Raw genomic sequence first — 20,679 nt, forward strand, 5'->3', positions numbered from 1 at the left:
CCCTTTCGTGGCTGAGACGGTCAGGCATACAAAGAAAAGGCAAATGCATAAGGTTTAAATGTTGAATGGTCTAAGAGCAATCACAGACATCGTTAGGAGTAGGTGATTTTTCCACATCCTTTTTCAGTATGGTCAGAAATGTAAGTCATTGGACAAAATACAGTGATGATGTGAGCCCAGAAACCTTCCAGCAAAAATGGACTAAGTAATAGTCACAGAGACGTGAGTAGAAACAGTGCACTAACCGGATGTGGGGCTGAAGAGGAAGAAGAGTCAGGTGACCCCAGCTTCCTGACTTTAGCCTAGTGATATGTAAATGGTACAGTTTCAGCCACTGAGGCAGGAGATGCAGACAGAGGAACGTTATGGGTTGAATTGCGCCCCCCCCCCCCACCGAGACCATATGCTGAAGTCCTAACCCCCAGTATCTCAGAAGGTGCCTTCTGAAGGTAGGGTCTTTACAGAGGTAGTCAAGTTTGAAATGAGGGTAGGTCCTAATCCACTGTGACTGGAGTCCTTGTAAGAAGGGGAAATTTGCTGCTAATGAAGGTGCGTTCTTAAAACCAAGTTTTCTTTCCAGTCTTCTGTCTCCCTTCTCAAAGAGGCAGGGATTATTCTACCAAAGGCACCTGGGATATTAACTTCTGCCTATCACTTCATGATGTGTCTTCATGTTGGTGGACTAAATCAGGTTGGCAGGTCTATTTTTGGAAATGTTATTCTTCCTAACGCTGGCAATGAACGGCAACATTGACTGAATCCTAGAATGTCAGACGTAGAAGATCATCCAATTACCCCCTCCCCATCATTGTTCCACAGATGAGGGAAAGGTGACTCAGAAAGGTTAAGTGGACCCAATTCTTCGGAGGCAGATCGCGATTGGAAGCAAGGTCTCCTAACTTCTGGTTCTTGCCATTTTCTGGAATGCCATGCTGTCTACTTATTTTGACATTTTAAGCTAAGCAGAATTTGAAGCTGCTGCCTAAAATAGACATGTTACTGACTTGGGGGGGGGTCAGCATTTCAGAACATGGGCATGAACTTAAGACTCCAATCAGGCTATCATTCTCTCTTCTAAGAATACCTTTGACATTTGGTTATTTTTTTTTTTTTAATCACTTGATTTTAGAGAACAAAGAGGGGACTATCCTTCTTGGTGACTGGAAATACCAGCACTCCATGTTGCCGTCCTCTGAAATTCAGCAGGGCTTGAGCTAACCTCATCTGTGCTGGGATGGGAGATTAGAAATAGTTCCAGGATCTGTGTGGTCCTTCCAGTCCATGGTCCATAGGCCACCATGACATTTATCTACTCAACTACTTTTTCAAATTCCTATTATGTGCTCGTCACACTATGTTATGGACAGATGCAGGAGGGCCAGAAATGACTGACATGCCTCACTGTCTATTCTCTGGCCCCAAGTCCCCCACCAAGCCTTAGATTTGTGTATTGAATGACCACTTGGTGCCGGTCTCCACCTAGCTGTCCAAAAACAGCACATCACAGTCAACTCATCTAAAACAGAACTCTTAGCTCTCTCCATATGAGTCACTCCTATTGCTTTGCTGGGGCTGTTGTAACAAAATACCACAGACTGGGGGACTTAAACAACAGAAGTTTTTCACCATTCCGGAGGCTAAAAGTCCAAAATCAAGGTGTTGGCAGGGTCGCTTCCTTCCAGTGGCTGTGAGGGAGGGGTCTGGTCCAGGCCTCTCTCCTTGGTTTGTAAATGGCTGTCTTCTCCCTGGTTCTCCTCTACCACCACGGATTGATATTCACCGTGATCCCAGTGCTATGTGACCCTCATTCCATGGTGTCCAGCCTATGTCCAAATTTCCCCTTCTTACAAGGACTCCAGTCACAGCGGATTAGGACCTACCCTCATTTCAAACTTGACTACCTCTGTAAAGACCCCACCTTCAGAAGGCACCTTCTGAGATACTGGGGTTAGGACTTCAACATACGGTCTTGGTGGGGGGGGGGGCGCAATTCAACCCATAACGTTCCTCTGTCTGCATCTCCTGCCTCAGTGGCTGAAACTGTACCATTTACATATCACTAGGCTAAAGTCAGGAAGCCGGGGTCACCTGACTCTTCTTCCTCTTCAGCCCCACATCCGGTTAGTGCACTGTTTCTACTCACGTCTCTGTGACTATTACTTATTCGTCTGGGTTGTTGAACTTCCTTGTCTGGACGATGACGACACACTTCTGGATTCCTGGCTGTTCCTTGTGTCCTTGGCACCGTGGGCAGAGTGATTTTTCTCAGACACAACACTGAGCATCTCACTATTTGTCTCAAAACTTCCCAGTGCCTGCCATGGCTTGCAGAGTGAAAAGCACATCCTTACGTTTATCTCGGGCTGGGGCTCTGGGATCTGCCCCCATCTGCCTCAGAACATGCTAGAACATGCTGTCTCTCCACTTTTCCAGCATCCACTCCCTAACAGAACAAGGCACTTGATCCACCACGGATTGAAATTCACCATGATCCCTCATTCTGTGGTGTTCTCAGAACGAAACTTTCACCTGACTTTGCTGAGGAGGAGACTGGGTTTACACACCTGCTCCCAGGCCACTAGGGTAAGATGGTAGACCTTGATCTGCTGTACTCGCCAGCTGAGCAAACTCGAGTAATCTGTCGGTTCTTCATGCATCTCGATATGCAACGTGTAAGGCTCTCTGTGCTCTAAGGGCCCTGTTTGACATAACGCATCCAAGGGCTTAGCCTCACAACAGTGAACGCTCCGTACTTGCCATCACTGTCCTAGGAATACCATTATTTTTTTTCTTGCTTTTATGTCAGCAGTACCTGATAGTATGTCAGCAAATCTACCATCCTGATCTTGTGAACGTATCACCCTATTTTAACATGGACACTAGGTCCTCACATGCTGTCCCCTACCTGTCATGCCTGTCCTTCCACTTCAGTCTTCAGAGCACGACCACTCCCCCTTAGGCAACTCCTCTTCCAGAGATCCTTCGCAGGCAGGGTCGCTTGCCTCTTTTTGTGCCACCGTACACTTGTGGTTCCTTCCTCCAGGACATCGGCCACCATGGCCTTCTGGACGGGGGCTGCTGAGTGACCCATCTGTGAGCCCCGTGAGGCCAGGGACCATGCCATATCTGGGTCTGTACCTCAGTGCCCAGGGCAGAGCCTGGCATCTGACAGGTGTTTGGTAATGCTTGACCAATGGATGCATGAGAAACGACAGGAATGTGATGTAATGGGGGAACCCCCATCACTTCACAGATTGCCATTTCTTTAGCCTTGCACAGCAGGTGTAAAGCACAGGTTCAATTAATGTATAGCATCTGACCTGAGCAGAACCTCACCGTTTCCATTTTTAAGGAAAAGATAGGTGTGGTAGCACAATGAGACCATATTAAGTAAGTGGTTTACTTATGTATTTATACAATCATATAACATAATACGTGAGTATTTTATATAAAATACAGAAATAAATACATAATATGTATAATTAGAATAATATGAGTATTATGTGTATATATGTATAATCAGTATTATATGCATACATATATAATATCTATTATAATCTACTTGTAATATATAATTAGTGTAATAGTACATTATCACATACAATATATAATTAGCATAATGCACAAGTATTATATATAATATTATATCATAATTTGTATTATGATATAAATCATCCTGGAGAGAAAAGCAAGTTCGGTGGACAACTGTTTGTAGCACCCCCGCTTTGAGCTCTCTGTTAACGCACTAAGGCAAGGAGAGGCCCTTGCAAGATCCTCGGTGATCTAAAGTAAATCATACTCAGCATTCTATAGGGAAGCAGGATGTGTGCGTTCCCTCACATTTACAGAAAATCTGCACTCCCCCTTCTCCAAGTCCCAAGGTGAGTGCTGCATCAGCATCTAATTTATCCTTGTTTCTCCCACGTGCCTACGAAATAGCATGGACTCGATAAACATTTGTGGAAGACAGAATGAATTTTCAATAAAAAGGATTTTGCAATTTACCTACAGACCCAGAACATAAAATGAACAAGACAATCCATTCTCCCAGCAACAGCAGCAAAGGGAGCTTTGCACATACTTGTTTTTTAATTGATCTTCCTGTCCTTCTTTAGAATGTAAGAATTCTGCAGCGAGCATTTGCCTTCCTTGCCTGTGGCAAGTACAGCAGCTGCCGTTCCCTTGGCCTCACTGTAGGCCAGGTACCGTGCTTAAGGGCTCCGTTCAACCCCCAAACCACATTTAGAGTAAATGCTTTTATTTCCTGTTTATACCTGATCATAGGGATTCAGATGGGGAAAGGAACTTGTCCAGGGTAATCTGGCTTGTAAGTGATAAGGCCAGGGGGTCAAATTCAGGTCTCCCTGACTCCAGAGCCACTCTGCCATTAGTCTGATCCATCCAGCTAAGCCCTTGGGTCGCAGACATGGAACTGAAGACTTAGAGAACCCTGGGTCCTTGGCATCAATCTGGAAGGCTTCTCTGAGCCCCTCTTAAAATACCCCTGTCTCAGGTTCATATGGGTTAACAGACTTCAGCCAGCTCAGTCGTAATTCCAGGGCTGCCAGGGTCCCCCAAGTAGTACGCAACAATGAGAAATCCAAGGACAGTATTTACAAGGGAGTGGTTTGGGGTCACTGGAATCCAACCCTTATCAACATACTAGTGGTTCAGAGTAAGATCCTGGTCCAGAAAAGCCAGGCACAGCAGACAAATGACTGGAGGAGCAAATGCATCTACAGAAAAGGCTTAGTATACTGAGTGGTACATACCAAGTACTCAGTAAATGGCAGGTTTTTGCTTTCATTGCTCCGGGATTTGGTAGAAATTCTGGGTTCCCCTTCAATGGGAATGTAGGATCGTGGATCCTCTCAATGCACTGAAATTTAGAAATCAGCATCACAGACTCAACGGAGAAGACGCGAGGAATGGATGGCTTTCTCTATAACACAAATGACATCTTCCTCTTCAGATTTATTTCCCATCATATACCCTAAGTCTAGCTTCGGCCATTTGGAAAAATGCTCAGTCTTTGCTAAGGGTCACCCCTTTCTTACCACAGGACCTTTGCATAGAACCTTTTCCCTGTCTTTTCTCCTGTCTGGTGTCTAGTCATCCTTTGAATCTTGGTTCCTCTGCTACTTCATGGAGTCATTCATTCCATCACTGGGGCTAGTTAGTAAGTGCCTCTAATAGATTAGACATTGTGAGGGGTGCTGGAAAGATAAAGGTTAGCAAGTTATATATGGTCCTGTCATCCTGGAGCTTGCATTCTTGTAAAGACAACTATTTTAATAAAATAAGTACAGAATTAAAAGTACAATTATACACCTAAAGCAGGAGGCTGAGAACACCAATTTCAAAGACTGAACCACTGGTATAAGACCACATTTGTACACTACATTTTCCCAAATGTACAGAAAACGAGAGGCATGTGCTAAAAAGGACATGTGGGGGAAAGAATAGATACAACGGAAAGTAGACTTGGTCTCTATGTCCTCCCCAGTCCTAAGATTCCCAGTGCACACTGACCGCTTCTTCAGCTGCTAAAGAAATTCTTTTTGAAGAAGCCTCTCAAAAAAGAATGCAAGTTTGCTCATTACCCTAAGTCTGGTGAAAAAAATGGAGCTTTCTTTTGCTAACTTGACCACTTCTGAGATCATTCAAAAAATAAGATTATGTTTATCTCTTCCAAAAGTTGTCTTCACTTTTAAACAGCTTACTTGTGCAGAGTCAAAGAATGGAAAAGAATTAGCAAAGTGAGCTTGTGAAAGACCGACAGGATTCCTCGGCTAAATAGCAAGGAAAGATTGTTTTCTTCCAAAGAATTGTCAGTTTCTCTTTTCATCTTCACCAATGCATAGAGGCCCTTAGACTGAGAAGGCTAACTGAACATTTTTACAAAATCTGGCACACCGCATACCGGAGCTGAGCTTTTGCTTTTCTTATGACAATATAGATTCCCACACTGGGTTTAGAGGCAGGTTTAGAACCATTTATTTCAGATCAGTGCTGTCATTCGCTGTTCAACAATTCAGTCGACTCGATTGTTATAAGGAGAGGAAATCCAAATCCCACTGTGGGGGCTGATCCATGGGACTCGCGATCAAAGGCAGCAAAGAATATGCCATGTTCTCACCAAGTACACTCTACGAATCAGGTTTCTTTTTCTTTATCTTGTTTGCCCTGCAGACCTGTTGTTCTGCCCACGACACTCCCTTTAACATACATGTGCAGAGAATTGCGACAGCAAGGAGCCCCAGCAACCCCTCGGCTGAAGGATGTGAGAAAAGGAGGAATCAGTTGCTCAAGATAGAAGTACGGACATTTTTTTTTTGGTTGTTTTTAAATCCAAAAAAGCAATAGACACATTCCAGGGAAGACATGGTAGATAGTATCTTTATTTCCTACTTTTATTTATTATATAGATCAGTGCCTCTCAGTAAGTGGTACTGGAACCAGGAACACCAGCGTCCTCTGCAGGCTTGTTGGAAAGTGACATCCCCCCCTCAGGGCGGCCTGGGTGGCTCAGTTGGTTAGGCATCTGCCATGGGCTCAGGTTGTGATCTAGGGGTCTGGGATAGAGCCCTGTGTTGAGCTCCCTGCTCAGCAAGGAGTCTGCTTTTCCCTCTCACTTTGCCCCTCCTCCCACTCCTGCTTGCTCTCTCTCTATATAATAAATAAATAAAATCTTTTAAAAAAAGTCTCCACCCCAGACCTCCAGAATCAGAAACTCTGGGGGCAGGGCCTGAGATTCTGAGTTTTCACAAACCTTCCAGAAGAATCTGACGCACCTCACATTGAGAACCACTGATACATATCATCCTTAATGGCACCCACTCTGTTCCACATGATTTAGAGGCTGAGCCCCCCCCATGATGCTCAGAATATCTCAATATCAGATATTTTATTTAAAACCAAGGTGGGGCCTTGTTATTAATATATGTTTATAGGATTTATAATTCTATATTTATATTTATAACGTGTAGCCTTTACTGAGGTCCAGCACTCTATAAGTTTCCCTTCTACCAGTGTGCTCAATGATGGCATCATAACAAACCCCTTTTCCTAGTTGGGATTGACATCACAGCCCGTGGGTTTGCAATGTGGGACCGTATAGATCAGGCATGACTCACACAGTCTTCTGTGAGTCAGAGATGCAAGGAGAGAAAATAATTCGCCATCCCCATTAGCAGGGTCTGAAGTTCTGGACACTTGGAGAAATTCAGCGCCCCCTGCTCCACAGGGCTCAGCGCTGCCCCTGAACATCCAGGTTTTCCAAGCCATTCACAGCTCTGCCCATCTGAGACTGCAAGGGTGAATATGTAGACCTTTTCCCCTGCCTGTTCTGCACTGAGCTCATTCCGGGGGCGCACAATTGAGACACAGTAGGGCAGAGCGGTGACGAGCGAAGGTTTATTTATTCCACCTCATCTGCACACGGAGTTTCCTGTATGCCGGTCAGCGTCTCTATGCTTCACAAACACAGCTCCTCTGATCCGCATCACAGCCTCCAGGAGGCTGAGGGCTGTTTCGTCCTCATTTTCTAGATGAAAGAACTGAGGCACAGAGCAGTTGTGTAAATGCCCAAAGTCACACAGCAATACCAAGACAAGAACTGAACCCACGGTGTCTGGCTCCAGGACAGTTGTGGGTCTGAAGACTGAAGAGAGAGAAAGAAGGGGAACCCTCTCTTACTGGCTTGTGACTCTTTGTCAAGCCCTGAAGGCACTTCAGACATCTCATTTTACCCTCTCAACATCGTACTCCCACCATGAAGACAGGCTCAGAAATGGAGGCACAGAAAGTTAAGTACTAGCAACCAGAAATGGTGGCATTTAGACCCAGACCTCCTTGTCACTAAGCCTGAGCTCTTTGTTCTTGACCGCCAGTAGATGGAATAGAAATGAAACACATCAGAGACTGCAGAGCAACCTACAACTCCTGGCTCCATACCCGATTCAGTCCTGCAGCGGCCACCTGACCTGCAAGGTTCCGCATCCTCTTATTTAAATCAGGGATGACAAAGTCTACTTCATGAGGTCAAGTGTGGAACTCAGGAGACAACATAAGTGATGTGATTCCCCAAAGTTTATCCAGAGCAGGTTCTCAATAAGCAACTTTTCCCCATTGCCCTCCAAAGCTGCCTCTTCCAGGAAGCCCTCCTTGGGAATCCCCAGAAGGGGTTAATGTCTCTTGCCTTGCCCCTAAGGTCACACACATCTTTTACTCCATGCTGTGATGATTCTTCTCTCCCCTCCCCTCCTCGCTCACCTCCTCCCTTCCTTTCTTCCTTTACCTCTGTCTCTCTTTTTGAGAAAATATCTCTTTTTGCATCTCCCACCAGGTGTCAACTCCTTAAGGGGAGGATCACCTCTTACCGCCCTCTCTATCTAGCACATTGAGCCCACTGCTTAGTTCCCAGTGGAACTTAGTTCCACACTGCGTGATGAATGCAGGAGAGAGCAGTAAACAGAAGTCTGGAGAACAAATAGCAAAGGTCAGAGAGGACTCTCGAGGTCAGAAGGCGATCGTCGGCTGGGACTGGGGATGCTTTATCCCTCCACTGGATGCGGACAAAGTCTACCCCACACCCATTCGGCAGTTACAACTTTTTTTTTTTTAATTTAATTTATTTATTTGATAGAGAGATCACAAGTAGGCAGAGAGGCAGGCAGAGAGAGAGGGGGAAGCAGGCTCCCTGCCGAGCAGAGAGCCGGATGTGGGACTCGATCTCAGGACCCCAAGATCATGACCTGAGTCAAAGGCAGCGGCTTAACCCACTGAGCCACCCAGGTGCCCAGCAGTTACAACTTTTTATCAGAGATGGGGGGAAACTTACGTGCCTGCCAAGAATAAGTATTTTCTTCTTTTTCTATTCAAGCGTACGCGTGGAATGGGGAGAAAGGGAAGATGAGGGAGGGACAGAGAGAGAACATTAGGGTCAAACAGGTGTGACCGGAGAAATCTATTTCTCGCAGTCACCAGAGCCTTATTCTACTTGGATCACAGCCTTGGTTCCTCCTAGCTCAGTGTCTTGCAGATGCTGCCCAGGTTCCCCCCCCCACCATCCATGCCCACCTGCCAGTAGAGGCCAGCTTCTCAGAATCTGGTCACCTCTGGGGACAGGGGGATGTGTTCCTGAACCGATTGGGCAACAATGACTCCCATGTCAGGCACAAGCCCAGCTCCCCTCCTGATGCCTAAAGCCCTTGGTCTCAGCATAGCGGGGTCTCCTAAGTACTGTGCATCACCAAGCACAACACACAGCTTGGGGACTGAGGGTGGAAGAGAAGGGACTTCAGCGTCTCTGAACTTCCTCCTAGGAGGTGGTCCCGTGAACACAGGGTCCAACTGAGAGGTTGCACTAGTAGCAGCTCAGCCTTCTGCTCTGATCTAGAGGGAGGCCAGTCTTGTATCCCATTGTGTGTGCTTGAGGGTCCAACAACATGGTGCCTGTTTGTTTGAGCAAAAAAGGAAGGGCAGCCCCAAGGCAGGGGTTGGGAGAGATGCAGAAGTAGGGCCTTAGGGAAACAGATTGTATGAGGCCCCGTCTTCTGAGCAAGACCTGAAATAGGCTGGTTCCAAAGGGAGCCCTGGACACACAGGAGCAGAAATGCTGAGTCCTGGGCCTCCTGGGTGGCTCAGTTGGTTAAGCATCTGACTCTGGATTTCGGCTCAGGTCCTGATCTCAGGGTTGTGAGATTGAGCCTTAAGTCGGGCTCCATGCTAGGTGCAGAGCCTGCTTAAGATTCTTTTCCTTGGGGCCGCTGAGTGGCTCAGTGGGTTAAGCCTCTGCCTTGGGCTCAGGTCATGATCTCAGGGTCCTGGGATGGAGCCTGCTTCCTCCTCTCTCTCTGCCTGCTTCTCTGCCTACTTGTGATCTCTGTCTGTCAAATAAATAATAAATAAAATCTTTAAAAAATATATATTCTCTTCCTCTCCGTCTTACCTCCTCCCTCTCTCTAAAGAAAGAGAGGAAGGAAGGAGAGGAGGCTAGGGAGGGAAAAAAGAAGCCCTGAGTCCTAACCCTCCTGCCATTTCAGCTTGAGTTGCTCGTATTAGCAGGAAGGGCCAGAGCACAGCATCTCCAAGGGCCTTCCGGAAGGAGCTCGGCATACAGGGCGAAGAGAATAGGGACTTTGAAAATACAAACTTGGAGTGAGATTAAAAGGAAAAGCCTATACATATTTAATATATACATCTTCATGAATTTAACGCCGACATCCCTTGAAACTCTCAGGAAGCAAGGCCACCAACAGAAGGACAAATCCTACACGCTCCCACTTAGATCAGGAATCTGAAACACTCCAGGTCCACAGAAGCAGAGGGTGGGGAGGGGCCGGAGGTGGCAGAGTGGAGATGCATCAAAGGGTGTATCAAGGGGTGCGTTGGTTTCAGTTACACAAGACGAATGAGTCCTGGCGGGGTCCTGTACCGCATAGAGCCTCTGGTTCACAGGAGTGCACCGGCCACTTACACATTTGTGAAGAGGGCAGAGCTTATGTCCTTCTTCCTCTGTCCTCTTTGTGAGAACATTTAACACAAGATCTTCTGGTTCATTTCCTGCGGCATAATGCCCTCCGGATTCATCCATGGTGTCGCAAAAGGCAGGAGAGCCTTCCTGTTCACGGCTGCATGATACTCTGCTGTCTGCCTGTACTACATTTTGCTTACCCATTCATCTGCGGATGGACATTTAGGCCGTTTCCGTGTCTTTGTTACTGTAAATACTAACTGCAGTGAAGGTAGCAGTGCAGATAAGGTCCTGATTTCAGTTCTTTTATTTGTTTTTATTTTTTGTAAGATTTTATTTCTTTATTTGAGAGAGACAGACACACAGAAATAGTGACAGAAAGCGTGAGTGGGGAAGAGAAGGAGAAGCAGGCTCCCCGCTGAGCAGGAAGGGCTCAGTCCCAGGACCCTGGGATCAGGACCTGAGCCAAAGACAGACGCTCACTGACTGAGCCAGCCAGGCGCCCCTCGATTTCAGTTCTTTTACATAGATACTCAGAAGTGGAATTGCTGGATCTTAGGACAACTCTATTTTTAATTTTTTCTGGAGCCTCCATAGTGTTTTCCATAACGGTTGTACCAATTTGCGTTCCTACCCACAGTACATAAGGGTTCCTTTTCGACCACATCCTCGCCACACTTATCCTTTGTGTTGTTTTTGAGAATAGCCATCCTAGCAGGTGGCGGGGGGTGGGGGGGTAGGGGTATCTCATGTGGTTTTGATTTGCATTTCCCTGCTGAGTGATGATGAGCACTTTCAAGTGAGGGAAACCTGAATCTGAAATCTTGCTGTCCTACTGCCCGGCTGTGTGAGTTTGGACAGATCCTTCACCTCTCTGGGCTGCAGCGGTCTCCTCCATTGAATGGAGAACGAGCTAACCCTGCAGAGTGTTGGTGAGCGCAGACTAAAATGCTTAGGATAGGGCCCGGCCAACAGTCCAATTTAGGGCCGTTTCTGTTCTTCCCACAGGAAAGATTGCTATGTGCTGTGTTAGGATCTCAGGCTGTGAGTTCCAGGCTCTACAGCTTCTTCTCGGCCCCTCTGGGATTTATGACTGTCAGCTGCAGGGCAGGTAGCTAGGTAGCTGGCTTGGAAGGGTCTGATGTCTGGCCACCACTCCCCACTCCCCTACCTCCTGGCAGGCACAGCTGGGAGTTCTGGCAACTGCAATGTGGGCATCTATATTGTAAAGTTTTTGAATTTTCTGTAAGTTACATGTTTTGGCATCTTAAAAAATCTTTCTGGCTGGGGCAGGCGCACTGTCCTTCCCTGGGCGAGCCCATCTTAGAAATTAAAAAGAGGCTCAGTTGGGAACATGCCATCGATATGCAAGCTCATGAACCCAGAGCCAGACATCCTCTCTCTGGTCTATATACCCCGGAGGCAATATTCCTCTGCCTGGATCACCCCAGGGCCAGATTCCAGGGAAACAGAGACCATCCCTATAGCCCAGACCCCACTAAAATTATTCACACTAGCCTAAGCTGCCCATATTGTTCTGCCTTGCTTTTCCACAGAAACCCCAATAAAGTGCATCTACTGTTGCTGTCCTCTGCCTCCTGAACACCCTGGGGTCTTTCCCATGTGGTCCTATGTGCCCCCATGTCTTTAGGACCTGTGGGTATAATAAACCTTGTTTTCCTGAGCCTCTCCTTTATCTCCTCTTGTGGCCACATCTGACTGACCATCTAATATAAGAATACAAAACAGCATCCCTCTTTTGTCCCCGGGATTAAGTGGTTTTGTGCAGTATACAACTTGCCCAACCGCACATGGTGACCCTACTACGCAGCCCTCATGGGGATCATAGTCTCAAATCTTGGGTCTCCCATCAGTACTACTTATGAACTAATGGAAACCACGGGTGGCCATAGGCCAATCCCTAGTTCATAGACTCCCACATTGCCTGAGACTTGGATTCCAGCAACCACGTGACTGGAATCCCAGCCAGGGAGCCAGTCCAGCCCACCAGATGGCAAAGTCTCCTTCACAGGGCTCTAAATCATGGTGGGGCAGAACCACTTCCAGGCTGGCTGCCTTCCACACAGTGCATCTGGATAAATTTCCTGGATGATTACAATTGCATGGTGGGATGCCGGATTCACATTTCTAGCCAAATGACAATTTGTACCTGCAGTTTGGGGCTGTGGTTTTGATAAATGCGTGTATTTCTACCAAAACCTTGTTAGGTAGAGTGATCATAGAATTCCTCCTCTAAATTGGGATATTCTTTGAGAGTAAAGGGGGGATACTATTATTACCTTTTTCCTTCCAAGAGGTATAAACTGGAAGTGCCCCCAGGCAGATCAGGTCACCCTACATATTAGGGTGGGCCCCCTAATATTAAGTCAAGGAAAATCAAGGTGGCGGGAAGAGGAGAGCATGGATGTCGGCCTCTGCGGGACTTTGATCCTTGGGTCCCGCCACTCATCACCTGAGGGACAGTGGCCCACTTATTCTGAACGGACAGCTTATCTTTAACACTGGGATAACACCTACCTCACAGGGTTGAATGAGTGTTAATAGACATACACAGAGAAAGCTCTGCACAGGGTCGCATACCAAGCAGGGGCTTGGGAAGTATATGCGTGCGTGCCCGACTCCCAGCTTTGCCCATCAACTACATTGCTGTGCCCCAACTGTAGAGACTGGGGAGACGGGGTGCCTCCGCGCCAGGCAGAATGGAAGCATCTTCACTCAGATTTCAGTCTGCCTGCATGCCTGCATGCCTTTTTCCGAGCGTCCCTGTTTGTTGAAGGCACCTCATTAATCAGGGCCCTGGACAGGAACAGGAGCCTGACCTTCTGATCCCGTCAGCAGCTTCGGCCGGAAAGCAACTGCCCCCGGCACGAAATACCCGAACTCTCAAAGCGCCGCGCCCCACCCCGCCTGCCCTCGGAGATCACAGGTGGAGACTCTTTCTGCAGCGTCAGACCCCTGGGCCGAGGTTCTGAACCTGGCATTGCAGAGCCCATCCCGGCAGCAGGTGGCATCAGATGCCTCGGGATGAGAGCGCGTTTAATCTTGGGGCCTGAGGGGGTAGGAAGTGCAGAGGCCAGTGTCTAGACGGCAATTCCACGGGGATGCTCAGCCCCATCTTGGGCCGCTTTCGGCCTCTTTAGCCTCAGACCCGCTCTCTCTAAAGAGCAGCTCTCTTCCCAGAGCTTGGGAAGTTCCAAATCCATAGCAAACTTTCAAAGTTCACTGACTTTCTCTGCAAACGTAGCAAGTACGAAATTATTCCACACTCGATCTTGTGTATCAAGGCCTCTCTCTCTCTTGCTTACAGGGACACCACCAGGTCCAGCCCTAGGGCTTCAGTGGCCTCTGTTGGGACACCACCGTCTTTGCATAACACCAGGCACACAGAAGGTGTCCATAAAAATGTGGGAACGGATGAATGCAAGAGGATCTCATCCCATTTGTGCTCCTTTGGCACATCTCAGTAAGGCAGCATCCTGGTCCTTTCATGGTTTGCTTTTCACAGTCCCATCAAGTTCACGTTTATCTGTTGAAGCGTGCAGCACATAAATCAGGGCGTTGTGCCCTGTGCATACTGAATGTGTACCGCGCACTACGCAGCAGCGTTCTGGGAATACTAGCAGCAGGCGGAAGGTTCTGGACATGGAATGCCTTTGGAATAGCCCTGACTATATTTAGCAGCCATCTGGAATTGGGCGAGTCATGCGGGCTTTCGGAACGTTAGCTTCCGCACATGTGCGTGCCAACGGTGCCCACCTCTTGGTGGGCCTGAGGAGTGACAGATGTGATCCCGCGAAGGGCTGGGCATCCTGCCTGCTGGACCCCTCTTCCGTTTCTCCAACAAAGTCTCTGGACCAGGCAGTCACACATGGTGGGACAAGGCAGGGCGGGGGGCATGAAGAGCATCGAAAGCCTAGATTTGGAGTTTTCATTTTCTATGGATGTTATTGGTCGGTGCCCTCCACCCACCCATGTGGGGCAGAACGCCGGACTCCGCTCCCGGTATGTCCTCCCAGGAAGGAACCTGATGAGACAGGAGTGGAGAGTGAACGGCCTCCCCAGTTAGCCAGTCTGTTCTCAGGCAACTGTGTGGTTCTGCTCATTTACACGGAGCTGTGGGAAGCCTCCCTATAGATTTTGTTCCCAGGAGGCATGGCCCACTGACCAACACACTTGGGGGCTTCATAGCCTGCATTACTGCTCTGTTGATATTCCTAACATCATTCCCACATCCTGAATCCTTCCTGTGTCCAGTCCCTCCAATTCTTGTCATTGGCAAATAGAACTCTGTCCAATGGACAAGGACCTGTAGGATGGAAATCCTCTGAAACGTGTCATGGTGGGACCATCTCCCTCCACCCGAGCATTGGCAGTTCTAGAAAGTTCTATGTTCACAGCCTACTATCGTATAACCAAACTCAAATAGATCAAAAAGATGAGGAGAGCCTCCCAAAAGTTGGGAGAAATTCCACTGCTCCTCAGTCTTGGTATAACAACATCTCACAGTCTCTGCAAAGGCAGCGCTGTCACCCTGTGGTCTCCTGGGTTTCGCCACCCGATTTTAGAACTGCTCGGTGGCTGGTCAGGCTCTCTTTTCATGACTGCATAAGGCAGATTCCTTGCATGGCCCTGTAAATGGGTATTTTTCTTTAGGCATCATTTAACCTTCTCTTTTACACACCGCGAGTTGGATCACGTGACCTGCCGTACTTTAGAGCTCTCTCCAGTCCACACTCTGGTGGGCAGGCAGGCTGTTTATCTTCCATTGGAGCAAAAGCGTGCACATGGGCCCATGATTGCCAAGCTTCTAGTGCCTCACTGGGACTGTATGAGAGCAGCCCAGTTGTATGTCGGAAGCATGGGGGACAGAGGGAAAGGGGGACGGTTTGGCTTTTGACCCTCCCACCCACAAACCCACTGCCTTTGGCCAGTAAATATTTATAGGTTGCAATCAGCAAAGAAGCTGAAGGTAAACCCCTCCCAGGTTCTGAGCTTCCTGTCTGCTTCCTCACTCCCAAAGAGCTCCTGGCAAGCGGGAAGCTATTACTTCCCCAAGCAGAGCCCAAACCCTGACATCTTAGCAAGCTCTTCTGATACACAAGGATGAAATGCCACATTTTGCAGTGGAAGGATCTATTCTGATTTCTACTAAGCTCTTTAAAAAGTATTATTATGAAAGCAACACATGTTCATGCCCATGGTAAAGAATAAAACTGGGAAAATGCAGGAAACTATAAAAATGCCAACCGCAATGCCATATCCCAGAGATAAATCCTCCATATATTCTGGCTTACTTTGTGCCCAGAGTTTTACAATATAGAGACATCAATATTTGATTGTGTGCAGAACTGGAATCACACTGGATATACCACTGTGTGTCCTGATTATTGTTTTCTTCCTAAGCTTACATTGTAAGCATTTTTGTTGGTCATGAAAAATTCTTTAACATCATCATTTTGAATGGCTGGGGAATCTGCCATTATGTAGATCTATTAGAATTCCTTTTAACCAACCCCTGTCTTACAGGAAATGATAATGCCACACTTTTATAAGCCGTATTTCAGGGAACATCTTTGTACATAGATCTTTGACTGTAAGTTTCAGAAGACAGAGACTAAATCTATTTTATCTGCTGCTGTATATTTTGTTCCTAACGCATTGTTGGACAAAGTGTAGATGCTCAGTATTTTAATACAGACTGGGTCCTTACTCGACGAACTCTGACTCTTTCTTTAGATGATATTGCTAGTGGGTAGGGTCACGTAATGTCTTTTAAATGGCAACCCTACCAGTATGAAATTCTGAGGTCAGGAGGCTTAGCACAGTTCTAAAGAGAAGGCTGGATGGCAAAGCAGGAATTCCAGACTCTATGATCCACAGTGATAAAACAGAGCTTGCCAAGGGCCGTTTCTGCTTTGAGAATACATTCTGGTTTTGGTAAATCAAACATGGTCTCTGGTTTAATGACCTACAAGCTATATTAAGTAATGGAACTGTGCCTCCATGTGGCTCACAATTTGATGAAAACATACTCATTTATTAATTGTACATACTTAATAAATGTATCCTCCTCTGCATAATTAAAAATTTCATTATCATTACACAGACGCTGTCTGCCTGGAACAGGTGAAGTTCATCAGTTTAATTTGATCAAACAATTGCCAAGCGCCCCCTCCATCCTGGATCCTGTGTTGTGTGCTAGAAACAGAGATGCCCAAGACCTACTCTGACATCAGGAAGATCCGTCTGGACAGGAGGACCTGTGGAGGTATGGCATGCTGGTGCTTCGCATCTAGACATAGTTAATACATATCTGTTGGATGGATGGATGGAGTCTGGTGAAAACAAGATGAGTAAAACAATGTTGAAGGTACAGAGATGAGAGCACAGGGAAAGCTTCTAAGAGGTGGTGACATTAAAATGATGAACGGGAATTTGCCAGAGGAACACAGTGAACTAGCAAAGCCTGCTGGGCTGAGCAGTGTGTGGTTGCAAGGGGAAGATGGACAGACAGGCATGGCAGTAGATATGGAGGTTGGTTGGAGGCGGGGGGGGGGGGGGGATGACGGGGAGAGTTGCTTGAGTTAACCTTTGACTGATCATGAATGACTTGTTCAGACAGTTTGGGTTTTCCCCGGAGCAGAGTCTAAGATGAAGATCTGTATGCATGTCATTTACTTGGGAATCCCAAAGATGGGAATGAAGAAGTCAGATGGGGAAGTGGAGTGGGGTAGAGAGGCCCGGGAGAAGGGGAAGCCAGTCAGATGGTTTACACGGGTGAACAAACAGTTGGACTCGTGCCTCGTGGGGACTTCTGAAGGGCTGTGTGGGAGGCGTTCATGCTCTGGGAATTTACCCCCCAACCCTCTGGCTCATGTGCTGAGGGATGCTCCAGGGGCAGTCACTCCCATAGGCAACCAGCCTGCCCACGCAAGGGCCAAACTCAAACCAGAAAATGACCTCCATGCGTGCTGGCATGAACCCAGACTGTGCGTCGACCTCCGGGAAGCAGTGTGGGTGGGCGTCTGGGTGCCTGCCACAAAGCCCAGTGGGTAGTGACCCTGATGAGACAGGGAGAACTGTCCCCTTACAATGACTTAGTACCCTTGGCAATTCCTGCCTGGGGTGTTGCCTGCTTTCTGAAGCTCACAAAGAGCTTTCTTGCTTGCTTTTCACATAATGGCCTCCTTGTCTCTGCTTAAATGTCACTCACTCAGTGAAGTTGTCTTTGAAGATGCAATCTGCATCTTTCTTCCTACTTATTCTCAATGATAGCATCTTGATCCTTTCCTTATTATATATATACAAATAATACATATTATATATTTATATGTAATATATACACACATATAAAATATCCATATATACTTGTACATATGTGCACATGTAGAAAACATGTATATATGTATATGTATTTGTTATCTGGCTCTGTGACTATCTTCCTTTTGTGCCACTGCCTTCTAGACAGCTAGCATGCTGCCTAGCACATAGTAGATGCTCAGTAAAGTTCTGCTGAGTGATTAAATAGAATCTACCACCTGCCTCACGTACTTCCTGGCAGAGGAAGCCTTGTCTCCACCATGGTCCCTAACCCCGGGCTTTGGGTGCTGTCCTCTCTCCATGCTGTGGGTTTGTGTGGCTGCAGAAGAGCCCTGAGAAGCAGGGAGTAAGAACTGGCCTCTGCCTGGTGCCGGAAGGGGAGTCTAGGTCTTGGCATTGAACTTGTAGCTGCTTCTCATCCTGAGGCTGGGCTCTAGAGAACAGGGCTCCTTTCAGTGCGTTTTCTTGAGGCTTAAAATATTTGCCATCCTTAATGCATTCCTCACTGGATGTAGCTCCTAATCGCCTAAATCCAGGATTTCAGCCTCCCTGGTGTAATTAACTCCCTGGAAGGGTTAGAACTTTCTGTGGGAGAACTCAGAGGGCCCCTGGGAAGTAAGGATTGACAGATAAAATCCATATTTGCTAAATCTGGCCACCCTACTAGGCTTGACCTTCTGTCGGGGTTCTGGGGAAGCGGGGAGTAACGTGGCCATCCCTCCCCCTCGGCGGCTCGGCGCATACCCACCACCTTCCCTGGCCCTACTGCCACCAGGCTGGTCAGGCCAACGTGACCCTGTATGCCATCGGAAAAGACAGCGGGCAGCGAGGTCGCTTCGATGCTCCCAAAATAGGCAAGCAGGCAGGAGCATGGAGCAGATGGGAAAACCTGGACCTGCTGTCACCGTCCTCACTTCCTGGCCTTACTGTCGTGCTTTAAAACAGACTCTTGGAGAAGGACCCATCGGAGTGTGAATCCACCTCCAGCTCGGCCAGCCGCGTGGCTACGGATAACTGACTTCACTTGAGCAAGCCTTGGTTTCCCAAATCTCGGAATGTGTTGTGACCACAGAATATACCTCATCGGGTCATTGTGAGCATCAGTAAAAGAACGGGTGCAGGGCACTTGACGGCTTGCTTGCGAAAAAGAAAAAAACAACATTGCCATGCCTAATGGTACATGTCTCTGTAATATATATATTGTATATAAAATTCATAAAACTTGAAAAATTGGAATTTGGCAATGAAAACATCATTTCCCACAAGAACAATTAAAAATAGCTAAGTGGGTATTAAGTGCCAGGTCCTGCTCTGACTCCCTGGTCTGTGTCTGCTTTTACTAGCAAGTGCCGAGGCGCATACAAGGGCATTATTGTGTTACTGTTATCTCTGGGGCAGAGGGTGGGGGCATGGCGTGGACACATCCCCGGTGCCCTTTACCGTACGCGCTCATCCAGAAGGTGGCTTGGCGCTGGGGAGTGTCCCCTCTCGCTGACTGAGGGGCTGCAGCGGGAGCGTGGTGCCCTCATGCCAGCCTGGCACATGAGGGACGGAGGCTCAGGCAGGTTAAGCGACGGGGTTAAACCATCCCGTCAGTTGCTGAGACGGAGCTGCAAACAGGTGGGTCTGGAACGGAAGACTCTCCACTTCTGTGCCAAGATAAAGAGAAGCCGGCCCGCACCGGGGCGGGGGACGGACGCCGATACTAACACTCTCCTTGCCTCGGTGTTTCCCGGGCCTTCCACGTGCCGGAGCTCCGCACACAGTGACAGTGATGTCTCTTTCCTCCTGAACTTCTGTTCTGTGTAAGCTCTCCGTACGCTGGCTCTCAGCCAGGAGCTTGCACTGGCGTCCCTCCAAGGGGGGCCTGTTGAAATGCAGATTGTGGGCCCCATCCCAGTGTCTGGGTGATAGGTCCGCGGTGGGGCCCACCAAGAACTGGCAATCCTAACAGGCTCCCAGGTGACGCTGCTGGTCCAGGGACCACACTTGGGGAACCACTGAATCAGCTCACCAAATGCTCACTTCCACACTTCATGATGAGGAGGAGGAAGCTGAGGTCCCAAGAGTTTAAGTAACTTGCCCCAAAAAAAGAGAAATACAGGTTTAGTCTTTTATTTGAGCTTCCCTTCTTGAAGCCGATCCCAGAATAATGTCACCTCTCTGTCCTTGATGCTGCTGGCGAAGCCCACCACAGGGGCCTGAAGCCCAGGGCCCTGCTGACCCAGCTCAGGGCCGTGTCGTGGAGTTAGTCCAATGTTCTAGCTGCCACAGGGATGGGAAAGGGTTATCCGGGCTTGACCCTGTGATGATTCCAGCCCAAAGCACAGAGTCCTGGATACTGCCCCTCTCGAAGCTGGAGAGAACAGTCTGGAACACAGCCATCTCCACGTCACCCAGCTGACACCCTGACCCCTTCCATCTCTTCCCCCTCTGGCAACACGGGAGCTTATGAAAATGTCAACCATGAGTTCAATCCCTGCTCAAAGCTGTCTATGATTCCACGTGGGTTTTAGGGTAAGGACAGGCATAGAATTATCGGCATGGCTGCTATGTGGTCACTTCTCTGCCCATCACTCACTGCCACTTCTTTCTCCTTCTCTCCTGTCCTGGTCAGCTCCTTGCACATGTACAGATTCCATACCATTGCCCGTCCTGGTCACCTTTCCCTCCTCCACGATGCCTACCCCCCAGTCTCCTCCTCATTGTTAGGGACCAGCTCTCAGTTTCGTTCCTAAGCACAGTCTTCTCTGGGTCAAGCAGGTGCCTGAGTCCCGTGTCCTACAGTCACAGACCTGTCCTGACAGCAGGGAAATGTGCATCATATCCACAAGGCTGCAGGCTTCGGGGGGGGGGGGGGG

General features: G+C 48.1%; 1 protein-coding gene across 1 annotated transcript in view; it reads right to left on the reverse strand.

Annotated features, from left to right (window-relative positions):
• The window catches only part of VAT1L (vesicle amine transport 1 like), a 135,208-nt gene that overhangs the window by 77,440 nt on the left and 37,089 nt on the right, over nucleotides 1-20,679 (reverse strand). The gene's annotated exons all lie outside the window — the stretch shown is intronic.

Source organism: Mustela nivalis (assembly GCF_964662115.1).
Source record: "Mustela nivalis genome assembly, chromosome: 18".
In the NCBI taxonomy this organism is placed as follows: Eukaryota; Metazoa; Chordata; class Mammalia; order Carnivora; family Mustelidae; genus Mustela; species Mustela nivalis.